The sequence below is a fragment of the Procambarus clarkii genome, unplaced genomic scaffold (assembly GCF_040958095.1).
Source record: "Procambarus clarkii isolate CNS0578487 unplaced genomic scaffold, FALCON_Pclarkii_2.0 HiC_scaffold_116, whole genome shotgun sequence".
NCBI classification, from domain to species: domain Eukaryota; kingdom Metazoa; phylum Arthropoda; class Malacostraca; order Decapoda; family Cambaridae; genus Procambarus; species Procambarus clarkii.
Window position 1 is genome coordinate 332626 of NW_027189149.1, and position 13865 is coordinate 346490.

A 13865-nucleotide genomic window follows, 5' to 3' on the forward strand; every position below is an offset into this window, starting at 1 on the left:
TGCTGTAGATGGTTTCTTGGTTGTGGTGGCTTTCTTGGGAGTTAGAACGGCCCTCTTCTCTGCTACGGCCAGCTTGAATGATCCACTAGCTCCACTTCCCTTGGTCTGAACAAGAATGCCGTCAGCCACTGCTTTCTTGAGAAATCTTCGGATGTAAATGGCGATCTTGGCAGCCTCGACTTTGTTGTTGGCAACAACGTACTTCTTGATTGCTTGTAGAGACGAGCCCTTACGGTCTTTGAGTGCTGCGACCGCGGCTAGAACCATTTGACTAGTTTTCGGGTGAGCAACCTGGACGCGAGGTTTCCTGGTGGTGGCCACCACAGCAGCAGCAGCCGCAGCCTTCTTGGTAGGCTTTGCTTCTACCATGATGATGATGAGATAACCAAGGTGATGAGAGACGCTCAGACAGTCACGGGGGAATGATGCTGCCGCCGCTTGAGCCGAACCTATTTATGTGCCGGCACGGTACAGAAGCTGCAACCTGGCAACTCGTCCACCAATCACGACGGTTGGTTTTACGGCTCCGAAACCTGGATCCCATATCTTCTCTAAAATAGAAGCATTTGTTCATGTTCTTTGTAAAAGTATCATAAAGCAGGACAGATGAGACAAATATCATAAAAACTGAAGAGCAGATGAGCACACACATGTATGTATTACAAAAGAAAATCCACAAATTCATTAGAAATTGGCAGGGTAGGCTGAGGAAGTAGGTAGATGTAAAATGTCTGTAAATGGCGAAAGAACATAAACCCAAGACTGAATAAACGATGTTAAATATCCATGCCAAGGAGACAAAAATATGTTAGGATACAATTACCATTAAGACACCACAAGAAGGTCCGTATCCTGCCGTGATGACTAAAAGAGTTGGTTATTAGCCACAATGTGTAGGCAGTCTCATGCCAACGGCCATACCACGTTGAGAACACCGCTTCTCGTCCGATCAGCGAAGTTAAGCAACGTTGGGTTTGGTTAGTACTTGGATGGGTGACCGCCTGGGAACACCAAATGCTGTTGGCAATAATGTTTTTTGTTTTGTTTTGTTTTGTTTCGTTTGTTTTTGTTTGAATGGCTGGCTGGCTGGCTGGCTCCACGGGAAATTCACGGAGTTGTGTGGAATAAGGCCTGGTAAAATGAATTAATATGTATGTCATGTTTAAAACAAACTCGCTTAATATAGTGTGTGAGGCTTTATACAAAAACAAACAACCAAAACAAAACATGTTGTATATATATATATATATATATATATATATATATATATATATATATATATATATATATATATATAGCTTAATCCGGGTTTGAACTCGCAACTCCAAGAATACGCATCACTTATATACACTTTACCACTGGACCACTGCAGGACACTTGATGCTGAGGTATCAATTTAATGACGTAAATGCCATTTCCACAAATAAATGATAATTTAAAAGTATTTGTATGTACAAATCTTTTCTGTTTAAAAGGCTACAATATCAGTTACTGATATAATTTGTGTTAATGTTTCTATACCCACAGGAAGGCATGTTTTTGCTTATATGTAAGGGGTACGGAGAAGGAATCCACAGACCATCATTCCCCTTCCCCCCCCCCCCCCCCCTCCCACCTACTACCACCACCACCACCACCACCACCACTACTCACCACCAATCACCACCAATCACCACCACCACCAATCACCACCAATCACCACCACCACACCTAACCGAAAACCCCCTAACACATCAACCCTCCCCCCAATCAACAGGCGAAATAATAACCCTCAAATGCCTGCCTGCCTGCCTGCCAGCCAGCCAATACTAACGGTCTTCTCAGAAAGAAAATCTCTTTGTATCTGTATTACTTGATGAAATGTATGATTCTAATAATGAAAATAAATTGTTATGTCGGTTGTATGAGCATAATGACCAATATGCACGTGATATGAATGAATTAAATAGTGTAGTTTTAAGTAATTAGGTTGTAGACACATTAAGCGGATATGATATTTGACGCGTCCAGAACTGGTGATTTTTGGTTTAGTTTTAAATGCACCACCACCACCACCACCACCATTGCTTCCCCAGAGCCTAATTAAGGACCGGTAAAAGGAGTCAATATGTATGTCATCTATAAAACCAAAGAATGAATAAAAACACACACACACACACCTACATAATAGTACTAGGAAGATTGTATGGCATAAAAAAAAAAAAAAAAAGTACTCCCATTGGGTCGTTTGAACTCGCGACTTCCAAAACACCAGCCACACACCTTACCACCCAGCCACCATAGAGTTGGTATAATTGTGCAACTTTAGTTATAAAACTAAAGTTCTTATTGTCTCAAATCTTATTGTCTGTTCTATGAAAAGGCATGATGTAAATTATGTATTTTTTGAATGATTGAATTGTAGGCACATTAAGCGGATTCGATATTTGATATATCCAGAAAAGGTGATTTCTGTTCAGTTTTAAAATGCATCACCGTTAACGCTAAAGGACTGGTAAAACGACTCGATGTTTGTCATTTTTAAAATAAACACTAAAACTAGGCCCTTAACATATATAATGTTTGAATATAAATTGAATGCATATAAATACAAAGTGGGAGTGGCTGGCTGGCTGGCTGCCTGCCTGCCTGGCTGGCTGGCTGGCTGGTTGGCTGACTGGCTGGCTGCCTGGCTGCCTGCCTGCCTGCCTGCCTGCCTGCCTGGCTGGCTGGCTGGCTGGCTGGCTGGCTGGCTGGCTGGCTGGCTGGCTGGCTGGCTGGCTGGCTGCCCGCCCGCCCGCCCGCCCGCCCGCCCGCCCGCCCGCCCGCCTGCTTGCCTTGCCTTGCCTTGCCTTGCCTTGCCTTGCCTTGCCTTGGCTGTCCTGTCCTGTTATTGCCTTGCCTTGCCTTGCCTTGCCTTGCCTTGCCCTGCCCTGCCTTGGCTGCAGCTGGCTGGCTGGCCGTAAATCAACTCTTAACAACACCACACCACACCACACCATCACCCATCACCCACCACCGGCCCCAGTCTCCCAGCCTCTCTTATATACCCGAGCAGGCCCTTTAAATTATTTGAATTGTTGCACTTCGGCCAATGGCACGATCGCTGCTGCTCAAACATATTCTGGTTCACAAGTATTATAATATATTATATTATATTATATTATATATATATATATATATATATATATATATATATATATATATATATATATATATATATATATATATATATATATATATATTTATTCATGAAACACATTAAAACCTTGATCATTTATTCATTCGTTACGTCTAGTGAAGAATTGCTTTTGTTCATTTGTATGATTAAAAATTGATAGAATATGAATTCCTCGCTTAAAGTAAAATATAAAATATATATTGGATTTATATGATTGGTTAATATTCCAAGTGATGCTGAATATCCCCTATAATTTTGTTTTGTTTGTTTGTTTGTTATGTACACATTCCAAATGAAATCAATATAAATGTTATTATTAATGTTTGAAAGTTGATTGTCTACTTGAATCTCTCTATTAAAGTGTGTGTGGCTCCGGATGGAGCCTGGTTATGGTATTTGTCGTGGTGGGTGGCAGAAGTGCTTACTTCTTCTCTGTCTCTTTGGCAAAAGAACTGCCTGAATGTTTGGAAGAACACCTCCCTGTGCAATGGTTACGCCAGACAGAAGTTTGTTGAGTTCTTCGTCGTTGCGGATGGCCAACTGCAAGTGACGTGGGATGATACGGGTCTTCTTGTTGTCACGTGCGGCGTTACCGGCGAGCTCCAGAACTTCGGCAGCGAGGTATTCCATGACGGCTGCCAGGTAGACAGGAGCGCCAGCACCGACGCGTTCGGCGTAGTTGCCCTTACGCAGCAGACGGTGAATTCTGCCCACGGGGAACTGAAGTCCGGCCCTGCTGGAGCGAGACTTTGACTTGCCCTTCACTTTGCCTCCCTTGCCGCGTCCTGACATTGCTGCTGCTGTTGTGGGTTTGTGGTGGTTTTATGCCGCCCCGCAGATCGAGCTTCGTGTTATATACCCCGCTCAGGATCAAGGGAGCCCGCCACTGACCAATCAGCGCGCTCCGCCACGCGACCCGCTCTGAGCTGAGTCGCGAGCGGGATATAAAAGGAAAGCTCGCCTCGCGCAAAAGTTCATTATTGTATCGCAACGCCAGCCAGCACGAGCATCATCATGCCACCCAAGGCATCTGGAAAGGCTGCCAAGAAGGCCGGAAAGGCCCAGAAGGCCATTGCCAAGGGCGATAAGAAAAAGAAGCGCAGGAGGAAGGAGAGCTACAGCATCTACATCTACAAAGTGCTGAAGCAGGTCCACCCCGACACTGGTATCTCTTCCAAAGCCATGTCGATCATGAACTCGTTCGTGAACGACATCTTCGAGCGCATCGCCGCCGAGGCTTCTCGCCTGGCCCACTACAACAAGCGTTCCACCATTACCAGTCGGGAGATCCAGACGGCTGTAAGGCTCCTGTTGCCCGGAGAACTGGCCAAGCACGCCGTCTCTGAGGGCACTAAGGCCGTCACCAAGTACACCTCCTCCAAGTAAACGGCTTACTTACTGCCCTGTGGTGGTGGCTTGGCCTCAAACCAACAAACTCGGCTCCATTGGAGCCACACTTTAATTTCTAAAGAGATTGTGAGTGTTAGACACCAATACTATTATAACAAAAACCTCTGTCACTGAAAGCAAATAGCTATAAATGAGAATATTTATGAAACTGTCTGTGTGTGTTTCTCTCTCTCAGTGTCTGTCTGTCTGTCTGTCTGTCTGTCTGTCTGTCTGTCTGCCTGCCTGCCTGCCTGTCTGTCTGTCTGTCTGTCTGTCTGTCTGTCTGTCTGTCTGTCTGTCTGTCTGTCTGTCTTGTCTGTCTTGTCTGTCTGTCTGTGTGTGTCTCTCTCTCTCTCTCTCTCTCTCTCTCTCTCTCTCTCTCTCTCTCTCTCTCTCTCTCTCTCTCTCTCTCTCTCTCTCTCTCTCTCTCTCTCTCTCTCTCAACACATATAAGCACTCGGTATCTTTTTTCTAGAGATTAGAGATTCATTGTTATGTTCCACATTAGGATTACTATGCAGGCCACCCTCTTAGGTTTGAAAATGTCAAGAAAACGGTTAATTTAAAATGTCATCTCCTAACTTAACAGATTAAGCCAGAGGACCGAAAACAGAATAAAACAGGACTGGACAGTATATGTCACTTATACAAGCTGCTTTTATTTCTAGTACAGTATGACAATTTTTATTTTGGGGGGGGGGTGATCCTTGACAGTGCATAAGAGTGAAAAAGCGACGGCGTTTTGTTTGTAAGAGAACAGGTTGTACTACAAATGACTTGATTTATTGATATCACATGTATGTATGACACCTAAATTATGCTAGGAATGTCTGAAATCTCCTTAGAAGGATATTTTGGCCCTGAGAAGGGCCGAGTTTGGTGTATACTAGGGTGGTCGATTTAGCTTATGCACGCTCTCCACGGATACGGCGAGCAAGCTGAATGTCCTTTGGCATGATGGTGACACGCTTGGCGTGGATGGCACAGAGGTTAGTGTCCTCGAAGAGACCGACCAGGTAAGCCTCGGATGCCTCCTGTAAAGCCATGACGGCAGACGACTGGAAGCGAAGATCGGTCTTGAAGTCCTGGGCAATCTCGCGCACCAGACGCTGGAAGGGAAGTTTTCCTGATGAGCAACTCGGTGCTCTTCTGGTAACGACGGATCTCACGCAGGGCGACCGTTCCGGGCCTGTAACGGTGAGGCTTCTTCACACCCCCTGTGGCAGGAGCAGACTTGCGTGCTGCCTTGGTGGCCAGCTGCTTACGAGGAGCCTTGCCTCCCGTGGACTTGCGAGCAGTCTGCTTGGTGCGAGCCATGGTGAACAACTGTGGTTTGTGATGGCCGGATTAACGGATTAAAAAGTCCATAGAGCTGGCAAGCAGGGGATGGAAGAACGGGGCGAGGTTGCAGAAATCTTGAGCAAGGATCTGGAGATGAGGTGAAGAGGGGAGATGAAAGATCGGTGGCCCAACCACCGTGGATTTGAGCTTGATCAGATGAAAGTAGAATTGAGTGGGGTGTCATTTGCAATACACACAGAGGCCGGGAACGCAAGCAGCTGGCAGTGGAGGTTTGATGTCAGATGATGTTAAGTCAGTTCGTTAGGAGTCTTCTTTCTTGTTGATTTCACCAAACTTTGATCGTTGTTCTTTTTTTTGGGCTTGTCGGTCTTGGTGGTCACGGTTCGTGTTGATGCTTGAAGGTGATCTTTCCTTGGGGGTGATGGTGTACCGACAGATACGTCCTCATCCGATTCATCAGATGAGTGAGGAGCAGGGGTGTTGACACGCTGGGTAGATTTCTTGAAGGTTGGGTTCTTGAGGGTTTGATGTCTTGAAGGTAGAGTTCTCGGAGGGTGTGTAACAGCGGTAGGTACTGCAGCAGAAGGTGCTGCATAGTCGGTACCCTCTATAGGGTCACACCAAGGGTCGATAGCAGCGAAATTCGCCACTGAGACGGGTGAAGGGACAGCAGCAGCTGGAGAAGCGTGTGGAGCAGGAGCTGACAGTATGTCAGAAAGCGTGGCTGCGTTCACAGTGATGTCATGGTTGGTAACGGGAACTGATGCAGAAGTGGGGGTCACATGAGGCAGAGTCTTGTGAGCTGTAGGTACCCGAACAGGATCTGAGGGCTGCATTGCAGTGGCGGAATCGTCGTCGTCGGATGTAGAGTCAGCATCCTCCTCTACAGGGTCAGTTGTTGGAGATGAACGCGGAGCGTTGAAAACTTCCTCAGGAACAATGAAGGTAGGGAGACCGTTCGCCTTGTACAGAATTTTCAGAAGCCTCACAAATTCTCGGGGGTTATTGCCAGCAGTAATTCTGGCTGTTGATATCAGAGCTTTTACTGTGCTCTGCCCAATTAGCTTTGTCTTTGGTTGGGCCGGTGGCGATGGCTGGCTCGACGAATCGCTGGTTGGCGTTTGGGAGCTGGCTCCCCATTGGCTGGTAGTAGCAGTGGGACGTCCTCCCGGGAGCTCCGGGAAGATGGCGGCTTGGGCGTTGAAACCTGAAGTAGAGGTGGTCGCTGATTGGCTTGTTGCTTCAGAGGTACTGGCTCCGGTTGAAGATGTGGATTTCTCCATGTTTTTAATGGCGTTTTGTCTGTGAGGACAATGTATGGAGATTGCTGGATGATCGCCTTTGCACAGCAAGCAGCATAGTGTTTCAGACTTGCAGATGGAGTAATGGTGGTCAGCTGAGCAGAGGCTACACTTCTGAATCCGCTGGGTACATTTGCTGGTGGAGTGGGTGTACTCGTAGCATCGGAGGCACTGGTTGACGATGTGAAAACGTTCCATCTTCACACGGAAAGGCGGAATGTGAATTCCAAAGCTGTAAACTCCATTTCTGGTAGCCATAGTAGCCGCAGCTACCGTCTCGAAGGTCAGCTTCAGGGAGCGACTTGAATTGAAGAATTGAGCTTGGTGAAGCCGTAGGTCCGGGTTTGATGCCTTGAAGTCGTGCATGAACGCACTATCATCAGCGTCATCTTGTTCCACGATCCATTGACTGAGATCGTGAATAACGACAGAGTGTTCAGCCAGGTACTGGCGTGGGAAGTTGAGACGAAGGTGTTGGTTGGAGAAGTTAGCGCTGTAAGACAGAAGTTTGTCGACTTCCTCCTCACTATAAAAGAAGAAAAGGATGTCCGTGCCTTCCTGCTTGATGTCGTTGGGTGTTACTCCTGCAACGTCTTTAAAGAGCTTCAGGAGAGATGTCTTGGAGAATGGATGTTCGTTGAGGGGCGTACCCCTGATCTTGAAGCGTTTGTGACGCATAATGAGCTTCCTGGAGGCCGATGGATCTCTCTCCAAGACTACACGTCACTGAAGATGGCCTCCCGTCTCTACCCGGCATAAAATACCAAGTTAGGAGTGGGTCTGACCATCTAGAGAGACGCAAGTCTGCTGCCAATTGTTTATCCACCCTGCAGTACTAGGTGCGAGAGAGAAGAGCTGGAGCAACGCGAGCACGTCCGACCGCGACGGTTGCTAGTTGCTGAGTCTCTGATCTGATGGCCGGCGCCGAAAAATTTTTGCTTATATACGCCGTCTCGAGGCGCTTGCTCGAGCGCCATTGGCTGCTCGACTCGCCTACGTCACCCCGTTGCCCCTCCCCTCCTTCCTCTGGCTGCAGCCAACAGGCGGCTCACCTCAATCACTATTATCGCTGATTTTGCTCTATTTTTTGGATTTGTGCAAAAGTCATTTCACAGGGACGTGAAACAGACGAGTAGGCAACTGCAGTTTTGAAAGCGTTGTGAGAAAGCCGTGTCTACTCGACCACAAGCGTAAAGTAAGGGCAGGCAGGAGTTGCAATGCTACTAGTACGTCCGCTTGATGGGATATAGTCGGGAAATCGTGCGGGCATTCGTCTACAACGCCTCACTAGCATCAGGATATTTCCCAAGCCCATTCAAAGAAGCCACAGCAATCCTCATTCCAAAACCCCAAAAATCCCCGACAGACCCTAAGAACTACAGACCGATCAGCTTACTAGAGACATTAGGAAAAGTATACGAAAAACTCATTAATCATAAACTCAGGAATCACCTAGAACACAAAAACATATTGACAGACAAACAATTTGGCTTCAGACAACACCGCTCAACACAAGACGCACTGAACATAATAACAAACTACCTCTCCATAAATAAACACCAAAGGGCCAAGACGGCCCTCATTGCAAAGGACGTCGAAAAAGCTTTTGACACCGTATGGCACGACGGCCTGCGTTACAAACTCTGCACTCTGTTTCAACTATCTGATAACATGCAGAGGCTACTTTGCAGCTTTCTAACAAATAGAAAGATGCAGATCAAGTTCCTCAGCAAGCTGTCGGGTTATTTCAACCTAAATGCAGGTGTCCCTCAGGGCTCAGTTCTTTCACCAACCTTATACATACTCTATATAAACGACATCCCTGACCCAGTATACTGGACATCAATGACCCTTTGCTACGCTGACGACGTAACCCAACTGATCACAGACTATACGATTAACGCCCTCACACAGAAAGCACAACAAGAAATAGACAAAGTCACCCTCTGGGAACACGACTGGCGAATAAAAACAAACCCCAACAAGTCAAAAATAACATACTTTTTCTACAACAAACGACGTAACCCTGACCCAGTAAAACTCTACTCTCAATCACCAGATGCAACCCAGATCCCAAGAGTCAACAAAACCACAGTACTTGGACTCACACTAGACTTTAACCTTCGCTTTCACAACACACATAACACCCAAGAAAGCTATAGCCTCAAACGCCCTATCAAAACTCTACCCACTTAAACATGCCTCCCAAGCCACCAAGCTCTACTTATACAAAACACTTATTCTCCCACTCCTAACATATGCACCGATCCCACTCACACTTGCAGCACCAACAAATAGGAAGAAACTCCAGCGTACACAGAACAGGGCTCTGAGATGGGTGTTCGATACCCATTGGCAGGACTTCACCACCAGTGAGGCCCTGCATGAGAGGGCGAACATCCCACCTCTGAACATAACCTGGGATACTATGGGGAAGAAACAGATTGACAGAATTCTCACCTATCATGACAACTACGACACGTTCCTCAGAAACGTCCTAAGCAGACCCAGACATACGCACAACCTCTTTAACCTGATCGACGATCCACCTCCTGCTCCGTCCTTTACATAACCCCTCTCCTATAATATCACTACTCAAATCACCAAACTTCCAACTATAACCTCCTAACTCTTCTCCCCCCTCTTTAGGGGGGGACCAACTAGCTCCGTTTTCTGGTGCCTTGGGTGGGGCCGCGATGCTGATTGACAGATCAAAACCACATCTGGTGTGAGCCTCCAGGGCACACCCAGCTGAGGACTGCTGTCTCCGTGGGTGCTCAGAAAAGACGAAATGTTGTCACAGATCCGATTCCTTGCCTTCACTGCCTAGTCTGGTCATAACGATTTCAATGCCATGCAGCTGGGTCTAGCCCTGGCACTTTACCTCATACTGAAAACCCTTCCTCTCACCCCCACTAATTCTTCCCCTATCCCCACTTCCACGCTCACCCATTAGGGTATCTTGACCTATATTTAAATGAAATGAAATGAATGGCATTCGTCAATTCGATTCACACAACTTCAACACCATGACTGGACGCGGCAAGGGAGGCAAGGGACTCGGAAAGGGTGGCGCCAAGCGTCATCGTAAGGTGCTACGTGACAACATCCAGGGCATCACCAAGCCCGCTATTCGTCGCTTAGCTCGTCGTGGCGGCGTGAAGCGTATTTCGGGTCTCATCTACGAAGAGACCCGTGGCGTCCTGAAGGTGTTCCTCGAGAACGTCATCCGTGATGCTGTAACCTACACGGAACACGCCAAGAGGAAGACCGTCACTGCCATGGACGTGGTGTACGCTCTGAAGCGCCAGGGTCGTACCCTCTACGGATTCGGCGGATAAGAGCTTGGCTAATCCATCGATTCCACCCACCACCACCTCAAAACGGGACCTAATTAGGTCCCTATACTTTTTTACTGAAGGGCTTAATAGACGATAACATAAATTGTTTTGATATCAGCTAGCACATTGGGTCTTATGAAATCTATTTTTTATCCTCGCATGCTTAAAGGGACTCTAATTGGGGAGGGAGGGGGGGGGGGGGAAGGTTTGTTACGTTATATACTAGCAGAGCAGGATCATTGGTGGGGGGGGGGTGAGGGGGAGAGGAGAGAGAGAGAGAGATCTTTCCCAACTCTTCCTTTTTACATGAGTGAGCTACCCGTTTTATTCATTTTATCCTTCTCAGAGCTGTTTTGATAGTATCCAAATGATGGTAAATGAAAAGGGAGGACACGAATATCTACCCAGAATTCAGGACTGGCAATCGATATGCATGTTTGAGTGCGAATCTTTTTCTCTCTCAACTTAGGTATACGTTTATGTCGTACCTAAAAGCGAGAACCACACTATTGGGACAAGTATGCAAGGCCCAATTTTCCTAACAAGCACAGTTAATTTTGTTATTTTCGAACATTTCTTTCCAAATTGGTTTATCCAATTAACAGTATTATATTAAGATCATGAATTGCTGGGTTAGGTTAGGTTAGGTTAGGTTAGGTTAGGTTAGCTTAGCTTAGGTTAGGTTAGGTTAGGTTAGGTTAGGTTAGCTTAGCTTAGCTTGGGTTAGCTTAGGTTAGGTTAGGTTAGCTTAGCTTGGGTTAGCATAGGTTAGGTTAGGTTTGATTACATTTCTATGTTAGATTTAACTCAAATTCAAAACAATTGCAGTCATTCGGCTTGTTAGTCAACTTGCCTCTAATAGGGGCAATTTGTCTAACAAGACTATTTAGTTTTGTGTGCATATATATATATATATATATATATATATATATATATATATATATATATATATATATATATATATATATATATATATATATATATATATTATAGCTTCAAGACTCCGAACCAATATAGAAGCATCAAGAGGAAGTGCTTGTGTTATGGGCCAATAGGCCTTCTGCAGTTACTTCCATTCTTATGTTTTTATTCCCATTGGTTCGTGTTTTATCTTGTGTAAATGTCAATCACCTCACCAAAAACTTTGGTACCATATCACCTCACCCATGTATGTGTGTATATATATATATATATATATATATATATATATATATATATATATATATATATATATATATATATATATATTATATATATATATATATATATATATATATATATATAATATACAGAGTAAATCTACCCCAAAAGTAATGATTTATTTGTCTACAAAACTAAACTCTTTTTGGAATCATATGAGGCCCCTCCACTGAGGGGGGAGGCCTGGATGTTTATTGTCATGTGTATTCATGCTGCTTGCATGTCGTCGTTTATTTTGCCTTTGTTGTTTTCTTGACAGCTTTCTTTGCCTTGGGTGGTTTGGGAGATTTTGAAGCTCTCTTTATTTGGCTTTTTGTTCCCAACAACAAGCTGCTGCTGCTGCTGCTTCTTTTTCAAGGCTGTAGGTGGTTTGTTGCTTGTGGCGGCTTTCTTGGGAGTTACCACGGCCTTCTTTGCTGCTGTAGATGGTTTCTTGGTTGTGGTGGCTTTCTTGGGAGTTAGAACGGCCCTCTTCTCTGCTACGGCCAGCTTGAATGATCCACTAGCTCCACTTCCCTTGGTCTGAACAAGAATGCCGTCAGCCACTGCTTTCTTGAGAAATCTTCGGATGTAAATGGCGATCTTGGCAGCCTCGACTTTGTTGTTGGCAACAACGTACTTCTTGATTGCTTGTAGAGACGAGCCCTTACGGTCTTTGAGTGCTGCGACCGCGGCTAGAACCATTTGACTAGTTTTCGGGTGAGCAACCTGGACGCGAGGTTTCCTGGTGGTGGCCACCACAGCAGCAGCAGCCGCAGCCTTCTTGGTAGGCTTTGCTTCTACCATGATGATGATGAGATAACCAAGGTGATGAGAGACGCTCAGACAGTCACGGGGGAATGATGCTGCCGCCGCTTGAGCCGAACCTATTTATGTGCCGGCACGGTACAGAAGCTGCAACCTGGCAACTCGTCCACCAATCACGACGGTTGGTTTTACGGCTCCGAAACCTGGATCCCATATCTTCTCTAAAATAGAAGCATTTGTTCATGTTCTTTGTAAAAGTATCATAAAGCAGGACAGATGAGACAAATATCATAAAAACTGAAGAGCAGATGAGCACACACATGTATGTATTACAAAAGAAAATCCACAAATTCATTAGAAATTGGCAGGGTAGGCTGAGGAAGTAGGTAGATGTAAAATGTCTGTAAATGGCGAAAGAACATAAACCCAAGACTGAATAAACGATGTTAAATATCCATGCCAAGGAGACAAAAATATGTTAGGATACAATTACCATTAAGACACCACAAGAAGGTCCGTATCCTGCCGTGATGACTAAAAAGAGTTGGTTATTAGCCACAATGTGTAGGCAGTCTCATGCCAACGGCCATACCACGTTGAGAACACCGCTTCTCGTCCGATCAGCGAAGTTAAGCACGTTGGGTTTGGTTAGTACTTGGATGGGTGACCGCCTGGGAACACCAAATGCTGTTGGCAATAATGTTTTTTGTTTTGTTTTGTTTTGTTTCGTTTGTTTTTGTTTGAATGGCTGGCTGGCTGGCTGGCTCCACGGGAAATTCACGGAGTTGTGTGGAATAAGGCCTGGTAAAATGAATTAATATGTATGTCATGTTTAAAACAAACTCGCTTAATATAGTGTGTGAGGCTTTATACAAAAACAAACAACCAAAACAAAACATGTTTGTATATATATATATATATATATATATATATATATATATATATATATATATATATATATATATAATATATATATATATATATATCCGGGTTTGAACTCGCAACTCCAAGAATACGCATCACTTATATACACTTTACCACTGGACCACTGCAGGACACTTGATGCTGAGGTATCAATTTAATGACGTAAATGCCATTTCCACAAATAAATGATAATTTAAAAGTATTTGTATGTACAAATCTTTTCTGTTTAAAAAGGCTACAATATCAGTTACTGATATAATTTGTGTTAATGTTTCTATACCCACAGGAAGGCATGTTTTTGCTTATATGTAAGGGGTACGGAGAAGGAATCCACAGACCAATCATTCCCCTTCCCCCCCCCCCCCTCCCACCTACTACCACCACCACCACCACCACTACCACCACACTCACCACCAATCACCACCAATCACCACCACCACAATCACCACCAATCACCACCACCACATCTAACCGAAAACCCCCTAACACATCAACCCTCCC

At 45.3% G+C, this 13865-nt stretch overlaps 2 non-coding genes across 2 annotated transcripts; both read left to right on the forward strand.

The window, feature by feature from the left end:
- The first annotated feature begins 907 nt into the window (after positions 1-907).
- On the forward strand, positions 908-1026 carry LOC138360751 (5S ribosomal RNA). Its single transcript, XR_011226617.1, has one exon. It is a non-coding gene; the product is annotated as a 5S ribosomal RNA (ribosomal RNA).
- Positions 1027-13018: 11992 nt separating this feature from the next.
- On the forward strand, positions 13019-13136 carry LOC138360758 (5S ribosomal RNA). The gene has a single exon (XR_011226624.1). It is a non-coding gene; the product is annotated as a 5S ribosomal RNA (ribosomal RNA).
- Positions 13137-13865: the final 729 nt, after the last annotated feature.